The sequence below is a fragment of the Emydura macquarii genome, unplaced genomic scaffold, assembly GCF_026122565.2.
Source record: "Emydura macquarii macquarii isolate MOO-44397 ecotype Brisbane River unplaced genomic scaffold, CSIRO-AGI_Emac_v2 contig_3506, whole genome shotgun sequence".
NCBI lineage: Eukaryota > Metazoa > Chordata > Testudines > Chelidae > Emydura > Emydura macquarii.
Genome location: NW_027133643.1, coordinates 8,801,069 through 8,817,812, shown reverse-complemented (window position 1 = coordinate 8,817,812; position 16,744 = coordinate 8,801,069). Strand labels below are relative to the sequence as shown.

The 16,744-nt window shown below is 41.5% G+C and overlaps 1 long non-coding RNA gene across 1 annotated transcript in view; it reads right to left on the bottom strand.

Annotated features, from left to right (window-relative positions):
• LOC137145054 (uncharacterized) overlaps window positions 1-10,353 on the bottom strand; it is a 28,442-nt gene extending 18,089 nt beyond the window's left edge. The window contains exon 1 of the long non-coding RNA XR_010917553.1: window positions 10,182-10,353. This is a non-coding gene — a long non-coding RNA (uncharacterized lncRNA). The remainder of the gene's footprint in view (window positions 1-10,181) is intronic.
• Between the last annotated feature and the right edge of the window lie 6,391 nt (window positions 10,354-16,744).

Genomic DNA, 16,744 nt, shown 5'->3' with positions numbered 1-16,744 from the left:
AAGGTGAAGCATGTTTGTATAGCTACAGGGAAGCCTGTGCTAACGTACTAGAAACAGAAGAACAGTCTTCCTGAACTAGACTGTCAGAAATAAATGCCCATTCTATGGCATGCACATTATATATATTTGCATACAAACAGAGACAGAATGCATTGTTTCATTAGAATTTTGCTCTCTCTGATTTTCTCTCAGCAGTTGCACCTGTGTAAAACATAAGCCCTATAACATCTGAGTTGAACTTTCAGACCCACAGTATTCGAGCAGATTGCAAACTTAATTTCTAATTTTATCCTTTCACAAATGCAGATGAACAATTTTGAAGCACACTGGGTCAATCAATATTGAGTTTATTCTGGTCAATGTGCCTCATTTTGGCTTAAAAACACAGAACAGGTTCCTTCTTTTAATTGCTTTACCTGATGGTACACTGATCTTCTTCCTAAAGGGGAACAGCATTATCTGGAGCATATTTATGTTTTTCCTAGAAGACCAGGACTCCAATGGATAATCCAAAAGATTATTTCACAGTGGATTATCCCAGACAATATTTATCAAAAATGTCATAAAACACAAATATGAGCCAAAAGTCTTATTGGAAAAAATGCCTAGGACAGCGTAATATTAAAGAACGCAGCAAATGCTACACACCAGGGAGCGTAAAAAGGCTTGAACAGTCTTTGACCATACACTGACATAAAATATCCAGCAAACCTAATAAAAAATTAAAGTGAAAAAAACAGGAATTCCATCATGCGGTATCATATTGACACCCACATAGGTCACGAGCAGGGTTGGAATCTTTAGATTCACCACACAGACCTCTGCTTCTTGAGCTAATCCTAACTGATAGCATAGTAGGTTGTTATCTTCTGTGTAGATTGCACTAGGAGAGGATGGGACACTTTGCCGGCGGGTTTCAGATGTTTGCTGACAGCAGAGGAATGGGGTGATTCAGGAACCTTGGGTTCCATTGCCTGCTCTGAAGAGGACTGTGCTCTAATGGGCAGAAGCTCTTCTGCCCCATAGCCTTCAACCTGTCCCTGCCACAGTTCTGTTCCTTTCCCACCCCTGGCTCCTGCTCCCAGTCCCATTCTCCTCAGACAGACATTCCCAAACACCGCCACTTAGGTTTATTATCCCAGCCCCAGTCTCCTTGCCCAGCCATTCCCAATCTTCCCTGGCTCCCAGTCTCCTTGCACCCCTACTCACAGTTTCCCTCTCTCCTGCCTCCAGGCTTCTTATCCCAATGTAGTCTGCCTGACTCTCCCTCCGGCCCCCACCCTGCCCAAATTCCAGCTTTTATCCCTTCTGCATTTGGATTAGGACACTTCCTCCCTCATGCTCCCTGGGCCCAACGGGGAGGTCATCAAAGTACCAGCAAGACAGACTTCCTGCTCTCAATTTCAGTGCCCAGAACTATACCATCCTGCAGGAACCCAAAGGTGAAATTGCTGGGAAAGTCCTGCTCACCCTGGAGCACACCCCATGCAGATGGAATCTTCTGGGAATTTAGCTGTGAAGCTCTAGAAAATCTTTACCCACTGTGCACAAATGGCCATTGTTCAAAGGCTTATAACTCAGCCAAGTTTGATTGAATTTTCCTGGGGACAGCAAAAGGGCACATCGCTGACACAAAGGCCATCCCTCCCCCGCCAAATGTTCAGGGTGTGCTAGAGCTTCTCAAAGAAAAGGTTGCCTGAAATTTTTAACGTGGGAATGATTATACTTTCCCCCTTATCTTGGTCTCTTGAACTATTTTCCTGATTTTTTCAAAACATTCAGCCTGAGGCAGACACCCAGCATAGAAAATTTCAACCCTAACAGTTAAAGTTTGGTAAAGTTGTAGGCAACTGAAAACAGAGTCTTATAATGGGAAGTGCCCCATCTACAATAGTCCAATATTAACATTAAGAGAGTACAGTTTATCACACAAAAGGAAAAAGACACCCAAGTTAAAAAAGCAAAACATGAACTCCCCCATTCGCTATATGTTATGATGCAGTCTTTAATACATTACACAATTGTATCTTGTACCTGTATTTTTGCACTATTCACTTTCATAATTCTTCATAATGGTTACAGTTAGCTTCTATTACAGAGACCCATTTTAGCTCCCCTTGTAACTTTGGTTTGGGAAATTCATTTTATCTGAAAAATGCCAGATTTCCTCTGAGGGCAAAGGAAAATATTTCTGAAAGTTTGGGAACACTGACCACAGAATTTAGCTCCAACTTGCCAGAGAGTACATACAACTTTGTTCATAAACTTTTTGTGTGCAGCCTTAACTATAGCCAGCTCTGCAAGTATAAAGCCTGGCTGGTATATGCTGTAAAATCATGTAGTAGAAAATGCAAAAATTTGTGGCATCTGAATCAGTGAAGTGAGTAACTTATTTACCTTTTTTTTCGGAACAGCATGCCACTTAGACTAGGCTGAAATACTGCAAATTGGGGGCATTGCACAACAGGCCCAGATTAACCCGTGTGCACTAAGGCATTTCCGCTGGGCCCTCATTTCAGTGGGGCCCTTTGAACACTGACAGGGGGGAAAACAAACTCAAAAACACACAGGGGCAAAATAACTCAGGCCTAGGACCATGGCAGAGTGTAACAGTGGGAGGTTTCTGCCTGTATGCTGTGGAAAGAGCCAAAAGGCCAGAGCAGGGAGCCAGACCAACCCCGCGGGACAGGCATTGCTGTGGAGTGGGTAAGAAACAGACTCACTTTCCAACCCCTTCTCCAGGGCCTCCCATTCCCCAGGGTCGGGACCTGACCCTCCTCTCTCCCAGGGTTAGGGAAGATGTGAGGGGATCCCCCAATAGCCATAGTGCACAGGGCCACAAAATTCTTTAATTCAGCACTGCTGCTCAGCATAAAAAGTCCTCAACAGGACAGGCTTAATGGCAATTGGAGAATTTAGTATTTACTTACTTGATTTTTTTGTAATTACAAAGAATATAGGAATGCATATTTGAGTGTCTGTCTCAATCACCCTCTATATGTTGCTTATTTTCTTAGACTGTTCGTTCTTTGGGAGAGGAATATTGTTTATATCTGTTTGTACAGCACCTAGCACAACACGGACATGATCCAATAACAGTGATGTAAGCGAAACATCGATGCACAAGGGCAAAATTTAGCCCAATGTGAAGTCAAAGATCCGGTGAACTATTGTTCAGAGCATAACAGCTGATTTGTTTCACCACACAATTACTGTACTACCCATATTTAAACCATAAAGCACTTAGGGATTCTTTGAGTATGCAAAGCACTATTATGAAATCAATTTCTATTCTGGTTTACATAACCTTACCACTTAAAGCCTTAATTTCCTGCAATTAATTTTCATATTTTCTGGCTTCTTAAAAATGGAACAAGCTTCCACCTGAACACTAATCTCAGGTTTTTCTGAGCTAAATTATTTAATTATTGCATAGCACATTCACACTCCCAGCAGCCCTTGACAGCTTCCTTTACATATTTTCTAGTTTTATGTATTTATATTACTAGTTCAAATTGCACTTGCTTGTGAATTTGCTGCCTGTTGTTCCAAGATCTGAATGGGTAAGACTTTGATTTGAGTGAGTGATATCCCATTTCACTGCAAAACAAACAAATAACAGAATAACTAGCAGGAAGTCTTGCCGGTTTGGTGAGAAGGGCTCAATCTCAGCTGGGAACAGGCAAAGTAGCATCATTTTCACTCCAGCACAAAGTGCCTATTCTTGACGACTCGACCAAAGGACACAGAAGCAGAGTGATTCCTAGAGAAGCACATCTGCAAGGCTGTATTTCACAGGAAGTAATGCAGCTCCTCTGCAGATAAGTTTCACTGAAGAACAAAGAATGATTTTGTTCAGTGCTTCAAGAATGATGCATTGAAACCTGGACCTAGCTTTTCAGTTCCTGAAAACAAGGCTCAGAGAACTAAAACTCATTTCTTCCCCTCCCCAATCCCCAAATTAAGCTGTATGGCTTTCAAATGAGCCTCCATTTTCCACATGAAGAAAGCTTAAAAAATGCTCACTAATCTCAATCTCTCTTTATATGTTTTGTTAGACTATTTTGCCAACTAAGCACAAATGAGCACATTTGAGATAAACAGTAGAGCAGTAATAGTTAAACTAGTTGTGTAAAATTTAGCCCCCAGTGCAGATCTGCCTTAAAGGTTATGCCTAAGAACAAGACAAGAGGCATAATAATAGATTAGCAGACAGTACGATCATTGATTGCAAATATATTCTGATCTTAAATCTTTCCTGTATGCCATAACCTCAGAGGCATACTATCCACCACAGTTGGTTTTCTAGCAGCTAAACATTTAACATGAGATAATGAGGTGTGTTTCTGAATGATACAAGCAGCATTTACTCAAGAGTCAGATGTAGGTGGGAGCCAAAAACATGATCATATTAAAAACAAACAGCAGAACAAAGATTACCTCTTGCCCCCTCTTTTAGCTTGTGTCGCACATTACAATGAAAGCAGAAGAGAGGCTGTCAAGTATTTTGTTAAATCTAATTTTCTATTTAATCTCTATTGTTTGCAATGCCTTTGCCCCCCTTTAAAAGCTGGAAAATAAAATTCCTTTCTCTATTAATTTCATACTTTCCCTCTCAGCTAAGAGTGATGGAACCCCCCCTGCAGCTTTTCTCCGAGTGCCTTCAACACCATTTTAAAGGAGACTGGGATTGTGAGTTGGGGGAAGTAGTTAAAATAAGAATTTTCACACACAATTTGAATGAAACCCAGAAGTTAAAAAAACCCCCACCAAACTGTCAGCTTTCTTCTCCAACCCGCAATTATTGATCATCACTCCTTTCTGTAGTGCATCCTTACATTAAATATTAATGAAGTATATTGCAGCAAGTTGTCAAACACTACAGCTTACCATAACTGTGGTCTCCTAGAGAAATACTGTATTTTTTTCTTATAAGGATTTTTAGTATTTGCTAGTTCCAGATAGGAACAGAATTTCTGGAGATTTCTTGAGAACAAGGTAACAATGGTCTGCAGGGGGCCACAGAATTTAAATAGTGTCTCTCTGGCAACTTAGTGATGAACATTCTAACATCTCTTTTTCCTTGATGTCCCCACCTGATCCAGAATCAGATGGACTGGAAGGCAAGCTGAAAGACAGTGTATTTACACTGGCTCTGGTTTCAAGGGATGGAAATCACACTGGATGGATGTGGTTGCCCAGACTTGGCAGTTGGAGGCTACACTGGAAGGCTGTGCATTTACTCTGGCTTGGGAGTCTAGGACAGGAAGTTGTGCTGATGGTCGCTCAGATTCACTGGTGGAAGAGAAAAAAGACCCTCTGAATTTCAGACTAGGGATCTGTAGCTTATTCACTTTCTCTTGAGATCACTGGAGGAAATGAGCCTCTGAACGGTGGCTTTTGGTGAGACCTTCCCTAAATCTTAGGACAGATAAGATATTGTAACAGAATAATTCTTATAAACCAAAAAAACCCCTAATATCATTATATATATCAAAACAACATTGTATCGTGTGTGTGTGTATATATATTATCTTATTATATTCCATACATTGTTTACATATCCTGTTTATAATCCTGTGTGTTACCTGTACATAACACATAGTTAGTGTTAGACATATGAATAAAACTTGTTTTCATCAATTTCCCTCCTCACATTTTGTTGATAATCCAAGTAATAGTAACTTTAGACTTCTTCCCTGATTAATTAACACCCATGAAGTATGTTGTTGTAGCGTCTTAGAGGGATCAGGGAGACAACTCTTAGCCCTGAGATCAGACAGAAGCAAAATAAGGATTAATTTGATGGCATCATATCTAATGATTATCCTCTACTAAGAAATAGCTACACTCTTTTGTTACAGTAAGCATTTGGGTCAACAGATGTCATTCTGACAGTGAGAAAGGCTGTTCATATCTCTTTCTAGCCCTGAAATGGGAAGTACAGGAAAATTACAACAAAAATTCCTTTTCTTTCCCAATTTCCACCCCAGTTCTGAAAAAAATTCAGCAACCTCTGATTAGCACTTCAACATTAACATTTTGGGGTGATTTCTCCAGTAAAACTTTTGAAACATTTGCAATTCTTTCATCACTAACTTTAAACCAGTCACACAGCATGACCAGAAGAAGAGTGGAAAGAAACCTGGAAGGATGTCCTTATCAATCAGCTTTCTCCAAAATTAGGAATAAACTAGAGGCTACTGGACCTTAGCAAGAGTTCCTAGAGCCACACTACCTGAAGTCAGCAATGCTTGGGGGTGGCTCTGATGGTCCAGATAATTGATCCCATACAATGAGCAACTTTTCCAACTTGAGTTCTAAAATTAGGCACCTAAATCAAACTGGGTCTGATTTCCAGAGGTGCCAAGCACCTGCACCAAGTTCTCAACTGTACATTGAATATGATGCATTCCACACTGCAGCCAGTTCAGTATTCTTGCCCCACTGCATTGTGTCCCAAATAGGTTTTCCCTGAGACAGGGGCTGCCTGTTGGCAGTGCGGGACATGCCACAACACTTCTGGGCCCCTTGCCCCTCTCCAGGAGCTCCCCTGACTGTTATGAAACAGGAAGGAGTGTGGGAGGGGCACAGAGGAGCTGCCAATAGATTTTGGTCAGAGGGCTGAACTGAGCTCATACATTATTTGGGAAGGGGAAACAGGGGAGAGGTTGATAAGCCAACTCTGGGCTCTTTGTGCTGCCCCCTCCCCTGCTGTGGATAAAGTGCTGGCTCAGTGGAGCAACTCCTCCTCTCTTCTCCCTTCCCCCTATCTGAAATCCCCTACTGGCTGCTGGGCAGCTTCTTTGCTCACGTCTGAGGCTCCTCACTGCGTCCTGAAGGTGAGGAACCGGAGGCCTAGAACTAAAATAGAACAACGTGCACTTAAGAGTCTTTGAGCTCCAGCAGAGCAGGAGGCCAGCTGCAGCAGCCCTGAGATGGGAGATGGAGGGAGCAGCCAGTGTTAACTGTGGGGGTTGCTGGTGTGTGTGTTGGAGGTGGGGGACAAAACTGCAATGAATTGTGTTTGGGGCAGCCAAGGCTGCGACCCTTCTCCCCTCCCCTAAAGTGCCCCCCAAGCTGACCTAGGTCCATAATATCCTGGGCAAGGACCCACGTCAAGCCAGACCCTAAATGACCAAAACACAGAACACACGTGTTCTGTTACATGTCAAGCTACAGGAAAAAGATGACGATGTTTTTCCAATGATAAAACCTGCTTTTAAGGATCGTCTCCCACTGTGGGATCCAAATAAATCTGCTCTACAATCTGTAACAGGCCGCCACCCACCCACAAACACATAGTTGAGCTGTCATAAATTGACAACAGGTTTATTTATTTGTCACAGCGAGAGAATATCCTTAAAAACAGGTTCTACTGTTAAAAGCTTTATAAATCTGTCAATTATAAAGTGACATGCAACAAAATATGGGTGCGCCATATTTTTATTGTAAGTCACAGATTTGAATGTTTGACTACCCGGGGTCACGCCTGTGCCTCTCAATGACTTCCCAAGATTGAAAATTTTGGTCAATATGTACTTTTTTACTTCAGTCATTGCTTGAACTTTGGATATAGCTTAGTATTACCTGACTTAAGGCCTGCCAAAAATAAAGGGTTTTCCCATTTCTTCCTCAAAAAGTCAGTTTAATATTCTTTCCTGTAGCCAAGGATATGATCTCTAACCACCGGAAAGATTCATCAGCATCACCATATGCAAATTGATTTGCTACATTTTCTAGCACAATTCTTATGGACACAATTACATATGCCAAAGACCAGAAACACCATATGCTCTCTAGCAGACCTGGTCTTGGGTCTTCTGCGTTCTCTCAACTGTCTCTATTATTCTCTCAAGCTACATAGTGCATAGAATAGAGTACCCTAAAAATTTACACATATGCAAAACAGACATGAATACATGAAAATGTTGCATATTGTTGATTTATTCAGAACCCACAATGGGCTATGGCATGCTTCTGTGATATTCTGAACTATAAATCAAACACACAGACAGGATAGTGTTTAAATCAATCAAAATAACCTACTCAGTTTTCCAGCAGTAGATATTTTTATACCACAGGCTTGACACACAGAGAAGAAGAAATATTTCCAGCACAACAAGTATGTCTAAACTCTCCACTGAAGTCCCTGGACCAGACATCTTCCCCAATCAATAATTATAGAAAAGTCTTTTACAACAAGAATGAAAACAACAGGTTCTATAGAAATTACTCTGAAGAAAGCAACAGAATTTAAAAAACACAGATATTCTTAATATAGATTTTTTTTAACTGTCCTACAGAATTCTGTGGCAGGGATTTAATTCTGTAAAAATCTCATTGGATGTTTCAAAAATATGTAGAAAACTTATTATTTTCTATGTAATTATACAGGCTTGATTATGACTTTTAAGCCACAACCCTGGGTTGGGGCAACATAATTCTGCACCGCCTTAAGATGACACCAAACAGACTATCTAAGAAAGGCACAGTCCTCTTAGTTGTTTGTCCCTACATAGGAGGGTTGTGAGAGGAGCACAATCAACTTCATCTTTTAGACATACTTCAGAGTCCATCTCTCCTTCCCCCCTAGTCACTGCTCACAATCTATAAAGGTTTCCCATCAGGGATTCAAGTATGTTAATGACCAGAAGAAGCCCAAAGGTCCAACAGCCTAAAGTATTATTTTGGTGATTTATTGGAAATGAATTTGGTGGTCTGTGTCCAGTTGTGAGTAGACAAGTGACCACACAACAAACACCACCCGAATCAGAAATCTTGTTAGAGTCCCAACAAGAAAGACCAAAGACTGAATGGGTATGCCTGGAGAATGAGCTGCTAGTAGTAGGCCCTTTAGGTGAGAATTGAGGCATACTGGCGGGACAGTCCTGGAGAAGCTTTCACACACCTTGTACCAGTATTCTCTCTCTTCTAGGGACAAAGAGGACTTTCAGGGCAGATTTCACAAGAATTTATATTAACACAGTTTAAAAAAAAAAAAAAAAAAACCCACACAAACCAGCCATGAAAATTTGTTTGAAGAATCGCAATGTTCATCCTCATCTTTAAATCTACAACTGTTTTTCTTCCAAGTGCGTTTTCAAAAAGTTTGCTTCACCTTCTTAATACTATTGCACCTAACAGATATTTGCAGCTAGTTTCAGATCAGGATTGCACTCCCAACATCTGCCCTGAAAGCAACAGATATATTGGCCTTCTTGACAAACTTCCCCACCTTATGTGTCCTGAAGAAGGGGCAGCCTTTGCAGACCTTGAACTCAGTGAAGCTCAGGGACTGTGCTCTCCTTGCAACACAGCAGTGGAATTCAACAGTGTGACCCCCTCAGGGAGGTGTACAGGGGGTCTCTGCCAGGTGGAGAGGCGAAGCAGCCCCCGAGACCCACGCCAGCCAGGCACAACTCCCCCTGAGCTCTGTGTGGGCAAGAGAGGAGGAACTGCCCCTGAGCCAGCCAGAGCGAAGAAGCAGCCCCCCTGAGGGAGCAGAAACCCCTAGCTCCATGCCGGCTGGAGTGGATAAACAGACCCCCTTCAGCGCCAAACCAGCTAGGTGCCCAGCTGGAATGGAGCAGCCCCACGCCAGTGGGAACCTGGAGCAGCCCCGGCTAGCCTGCCAGCCACCATTACCCGCCGGGGCCACACGGGGCGTGCAGTGGCAGCTGTGCCCAGGAATGCTTAGCTTCTTTCTCAAGTAAGAGAAATGTATTATTATTATTTATGTAATTTAGTGTTATTATTGTTATCATTCTATGTGTTTATAGGGGTTATATGTGTTTATGGCTGGTGAGGGTGGGGTGCATGTTTTACCTAGTGTTAACTAAGGGGGCTGTCACTCAAAAAGGGTGAGAACCACTGGTGCAATTCACCCCCCAAGAGCCCGTGTCCCGGCTGCACAGAGCAGACCTGGATGCACAGGGCAGACCTGGCACAGTGCTGGGCATATGCTACAAGCCTCGAAAGGCCATAGCTGTGGGCCCGCTCCCTGCCTGGGGGCTGAGCAGAATTACGCAGAATCTAGTCCTCAGGTATTACTACACACCACTGAAATCAGAAAGGAAGGTACACATGAAACTGGGCGTGCCAAAGCAATCTGCCACTGGAGAGGGGATAGAGGGGAGCCATAACGAGGTTCACTCAAGAGTCACAGTGCACTGTCTTACCTAGAGAACGTCCCCCACAGCCTGGGTCCTCTGTAGAGCCAGCAACAGGCTGGTGCTTGCCCTGGGAAGCCTTCCTTTTGAATTACATGGAGCTCTCTGCTCTGGGTGTGCTTCTCTGACTTACAGGCGCCCACAGCGCCAACTAGTGGCTGATATGAAGTGGGGCCGACTCCTGTTGACTCAACTGGGAACCTTCAGTTGCCGCTGCGGTTTCATGATCTTGTCTTGCTCCTTTTCTTCCCCTCCCTTCTTGTCCGCACAGCAGCCTCAGAGGGCCTGTTGTTTTTGATGGATTTTAAAGGGGAGAAAAGATAGGAAAATGTCGAGTTGAAGGTGTGACTGGTGTGAAGGAAAGGGAGTCAGGGCCCTTTAAAACAGCTGTTCAGGACTTCTTAAATCCCAGAGCAAAACTGATGTGGGATGTGTATTTCTGATAGTAATACTAGAGCCTTGGAAGTGGTGTAGTAAAGGGGTCATAGTGGGGTTAATTGGGTACCCAGAATATTAGGGGATGGAGCCATGCTCCACCCCTTCCTACTTTCTATTTGTCAGTGGGAGTTCCCCTCCTCCACCACCCACAAACAGAGTTTGTTGTGATGTGCTTGAATCAAGTGGAAAGTTCTCAGCCTGCACTTGTGTGAGTAGAGTGCTATTTTTGTTGCACTGGGAAGTCCCTTTGCAAAAAAAAAAAAAAGTTTGAAAAGCAGTATTTTGTAGGGGGACTTTCCACCCTGATTGGCCTTTGTTACATGATACAGCCATTCTGTGAATTATAGAAAAAGTTATTCATCAGAGTTGTTAAGACTGCCCTTTTCTAATCTTTCTGTGTACATTTTCCTCTTTACATTCTGTATCTTTAGCCCATATTTGGGCTCTGATAGATAGTCAGGTATACCATGGATATCTTAATGGAAATGCTATTTTTACTGTAGATTTTTCAGTCCCAATTCTGCCCATGGAGTCAAAGTTGTGTTCTGAAGAGTGGACTTTAGCTATATATACAAAATTTGCTCTCATTTGCACGAGTATAAATACTTGATTTCAAAGGAGATAATCTGGATTTATACTGGTATGACTGAGAGCAGAATTTGGCCCCTAACCTTTATATTTCATGGACTAAATTAATATTTTTCTGGGAAGTGCTTTGTTAATTTTATATGGTCAGAAATAGAATTATAAAATGTTAACAGCCTTCCAACTGCTTTTTTCTCTTATGTGGGTTATTATGAGTTTATCTTCTGCTCAGCTATACTGTATTTTAAATTGTTGGCATTGGCTTCTATAATGTTGGCAGCCATCATGGGTTTCCTCCAGTTATGTTAACGAAGAAAGAGTGCATAAGAAGGATTTCTGGGGCTTTTAAATAAGAACAATCTGAGTAACAATGTACTGACTTCACCCACTGAGAAGCGTTAGCAATTCATTTGTTATTTGCACCCACACTGATTCTATTTCAGGAGCATTACTTCATGCAGTGTAATCATGAAACCTCTGCTAAACCGACTGTCATAGTTCTACTGAGCTATGGCATACTAGTGCTAAAAACTAATCACAAAGCCCAAACAAGATTGTCAAGGTGTTCTCGGCTGAAGTACAATCAAATCTTTATTGTAGTAGCACAAATAGTTCTGCTGCCGTAGCTAAGGCTGTGTCAGCACTTCTGCCATGAGCTCTTATTTTTAGGGGTTTATATTAACTCGGATACAGAATTTCACTCCGGACTGCAGGGCTTTGCCGAGGAACACATTTATTTAATTGGTTTGAATAAAAACAAAAAACCCCTATTCATCCGAGTAGAGAATTATTACCATATTACACTTACTTCTTGGAAGTTGCACACTCCATGTCTGTTGTTAATCAAAAGTAGTGTGTCACCATAGGATCTTATATTTTTACTCACTAAATTAAGTGGTTTTGCAGCACCCAGATGGAATCAAGGAATGAGAAGGGTCTTAACAAAAGCCTGCAACATTAGATCCCAGCAAAGCAAACACTACTCATATGAAAGCTTTAAGGGCCAAATTCTGCAATCTGCAGAGTGTTGTCAACTCCCATGGAAGTCTATAGGAGCTTTGTTATTCATTTCAGTGGTAAGAGGACATAGAAGCATTCAGCATCTTCTGCCTAAAATGTGCATCAAGGACACCACAGAACAAAGTTCCAAAAAGAACAAACGTTCCTCTTTTAAACAGAGATGGGCCTAACTCCAGCTTTTTTATTCATACTTATCTCCTCTCCAAAGAAATGTATACTGCAGAGATGCAGAAAAACATGGTCGGGTTACTCAGCCTGTTCCATGCATGACTAATGTAGTGCACAGGAATAGAGTAGAGAAGGGGTGTTCAACCCTATGGTCCACAGATCTCTGGGGATCCACAGACTATGTCTAAGATTTCCAAATAGGTCCTCATCTAATTTGAAATTTTTTAGGAATACACAAATGAAAAACAGGTTGAAAACCACTGAAGTAGAGGCAGTCACTATCTCTTTAAAGGGATACTACTCTATTCCTATACACTACAACCCCTATTCAGCCACTTAAAATCATCCTCTTCAGTTGCACCTTAGAAATCCTCTGAGTGAAGCTTCCAAAGCTGTTTTAGGTCCTTCAAATTATATAACACGAATAACAGTGCAATGGACCCTTAATGATTAATGGTTTGTGGAGATTTCTGGCATCTGAGATGGATCTGGTCATTAAGTGACTGAGTGAATTTATGTGAGTAGATGATCAGACAGAGGCAATGAGGAGCCACTCTATACCACTTCTCTCCCAGATGCCTGGCCAGAGGATATAGCAGGGAAAGGGTGTGTGACCAGTGTTCCCTTACAATTCTGCTTTCCTCAGCTGCCAGAATATCCCACTGGTGCTCTTGACAGTGAGCACAAAGTTTAAATGGCTCCAGAATCAAGGGAGAGCAAATAGTAATTAAGGCTGTGGTTTAAATCCACATTCCCTGGATTTGCACCAAGCATTCCTCGCCCATACAGAATCAGGTTAATAGAGCCTAAGCACAACAAAAAGACTGGTTCTGTATTATGGAAAGGCTGTTTTCATGCTATGAGGGGCTTTTCTGAAACAGTATGTTTGACCTGTATCAAAAAACACTCAAGAAAGCCCAGTCTTGAGAGTTTTTCAGTCAATTTTACCAGCTTTAATTGGATTGGATAATTTGGATGAAGAACTGTTATGAGCTAGGTTAAACCTTATTAAGGGTTGGGTTAAAATCTCATTGAAACTGATGGGTATGAATGCACCATTCATTTAAGACAGCTGTAAGAGTTAGTTAAGGAGAAACACCTAAAACAGGGCCTGACGTCCAAAAAAAAGCACCATGTGGGTGAAGGTTTTTACATATGTGCTGACTAGGTGGAGGTATGTGTCTGTGGGCATGGAAAAGATTAGCTAGGGGGATAGATGAGAAACTAAGAGGTAAAGTAAAAAAAGCCACACTGCTGCTAACAACGAGGGGGTGGCCCTGGGAGAAACCTAGAGAGCAGTTAAGTTCTGGGTTGGGGCATTAGCTGAAAGAAGCCTGGGGCAGTGAGCTAAGAGACTATTCCTTTTGTTTTTAGTTCCTCCTGCCTCTAGCAAAGCAAGACTTTGTATATCCCTTGTAAATAAACAAGATCACATCAAAGAAAATACCGGATTCCATCATCAATTTCTACTCCCAACTGGAACAACCTCCAAGGCCCCCAACTTTGACTAGCCGGTTGAGTTGAAAAAGGGTAACAATACAGGTAGGTATTCAAACTCATGTGTGCTTCTCGGAACCAACCAACTGTATCATTGTACATTTTGAATCACTAAAACAGTGCCAAGGAGTGTATTACCATAAGTTGGGGATAGGCACAGTGTAACTTCTGTATTGAGTAGCACAAAAAAGATTGGAGTTTGAAGAAGGAAATGGGAAAAGTTTGGGTTGGAACACTTTTTTTTATTCTAAAGAAAATAATGCAATTGGCTTGAACGATGTCTCTGAAATTACTCTTTAAGATCTTTCTCCTCACCCTTGCAAAATGCCTCCCTCTATTTTTAGTAAGGATTCTTTTCAGAAGAACTTTGATTAAAAAGAAAATTAAGATTGCTGAATGGATAAATATCCCTCTAATGATCAGAGCTAATGAGGAAAATGGTTCTAAAGTTTCTGTCCCTGATAATGGTTCCATTGTTTTGACCTTAGAGGCATAAATGAAACATGTATTCAATGATGCATTCCCCTGACTAAATCACCTGTAAGATTGCATTTTGTATTTGAGAACCATTTTACAATGTCTGTTCCCAGAATATGATGCCACTACTGCTTTGATGTGGTTAAGTAATTTTGCACAATCATGTAATAGATTAAATTGTACTTAGTGTTCCTTGAACATTTTTGAGGAGGGCTGGACTTTTAGGGGATACTTGGATCATCAACTCCCACTGAAGCCAATGGAGTTGAAGGCACTCACCACCTAGCAAGAAATGTTCTGCATGTTTCAGAATCAGGCCCATGTGCACAAACCCCTATCTGCTCTGTACAATGGTAGTGTTCTTACAACTTTGTCCCCCCAGCTATGAGCTAGAATATCAACCAATGCAGATTTTTCCCCCTCAGCTGCCTTTAGAACATGTAATAAAAGTGACTGCTCTGATTGTCCTAATGTAATATTCCAAGAAGAGGGTGCAGGCTTACAGCTCTGACCTGCTCTCATTAAAATCGACAGCAAACTTCCTCTTCTCTTTGGTGATGTGGGAAGGAGTCTTGAGCAGGAAAATGAGCCTGGAACAATTGCTTCTCTCTTTACATTTAAAATAGCATTTAATGATGTGATTAAACAATCAACAAAACAAACATTTGGCAGATATTTGCATTAAAATGTCTTTGTTAGCTAGTCCATTTTGGGAAAAAATATTTTCCGTCTGGTATGTCTTACTTAAATACACAGCAGAGCACGCATAGCCTAGTCATACAACGCTTTTATCAAATTAACAATTTTTGCTGGAATTCCATAATATCTCAGAGTCTACCAGTGGTTTGCATTGTTTTAGCCAATATAATTTCTACCATTATTTTGCGCTTGGTGTAGAATGAGGTGATCTCCTTTTAATACTTATTAGCTGGTTGACATTAACACTAGTGGGGGGGTGCCTAGGTGTTAACCACAACGAGCATGTGTTAACTTGTGTCTACACTAGGGGCAAAATCATGATACGTTACCTAACGAGATGTCAACCACAACCTTTTTTCCCAATCTAGAAAAAGCCAATGCAAAGGGGAATCATGTTTTAGGTGTCACGGGTTTGCATGGTTTTTTAATTTGTTCTGGATTGTGAGAGTTCACACTAGCTAAGATTCTCTTTGAGTTGTTTTGCTTTGAACTAAACCATAACCTCAAAATGAAACTCCTCCAGGCTGAAATTGCGACCATATGAAACTTTGAGGTGGCTGAGGTTTTCTAAAATTTGTCCTAAGCTCAGACAAAACTCTTGCCCTGGTTGGCAAACACGCTCAGCGTTTCAGGTTTGTAACAATACGAGATGCTAAGAGGCTTCTGCCTGGTTTCAGACTTTGTCCTAGAATCATTAAATAGCCTCAATAGCAAACCCTTTTCCAGTCAGGGCCTGAACTTCCTTCCTCTGACGTTAATAGTAGAGTTCCTACTGACTTCAGTGGATACAAGATCAGACCCTAAATATGTAAATCGCAAAACTTCCCAAAAAGAACCCAGAAGAGTCTGAGTAAGAGGATTCTTTCAGTCTGTTTCTTATGTATGATGATGTAGCCTATGTTGGCATGGCTTATCTGTGGGGCCCACTGTTCTAATCTGAGTTTTTTGTTTGGGAAATTGGATATTGAGTCACCAATTAATTTACTTTTAGCATAATTCACCCAGAAGACTTCTGAACAATTAGTACTCTGCTCTGAAGGACAAAATTGCTTTGACAAAGTTATGCCCATGGGCTACTCAATGATGTGTGTAGTGCTGGAGATTCTGAGTATATGCCTAGAATTGACAGAGATTCAATACATAGGAATATCCCTTAGGATTTATTTGCGTGATAACTTTACTTTTGTTGGCACAGTAATATGTTGTCTTTTAACCTGATTTAAGGAGCTGGCCCCAGCATTAGTCCTCATCATTTTGGATATCAAGTTGGAATCAAGATTATTTTGACAAATAGCAACAAGCCTAATATGAATTCTACCTGCTCTATAAATATTGATGGCTTTAATGCATTTTGTACTATCCATATGTTGCTTAAAGGTACATTTCCATAACTTGAGCTAGTCTGCATGACTGGAATGGAATTCATCTTGATTTTGCTGTGGTATAAGTGAGATCAGAATCAGGCCCAGCGCATAGGGTGTTGGAAGGTTAGGGATGTTGGGATGCCATTAGACGTGTGTGTCAGGACACTTGCCATTACTGGTGAGTAGGAAGTCAGAAAGCCTTCATCAAGTAGAAAGAGAGGCAGGGATGTTTAGAGTCCCACAATTTAATCTTTCAGGGTGTATGTGGTCAAATAGGACATTAGATGGGAGGTGTGGGTGTGTGCTATGAAGGGGCTCTGGCAG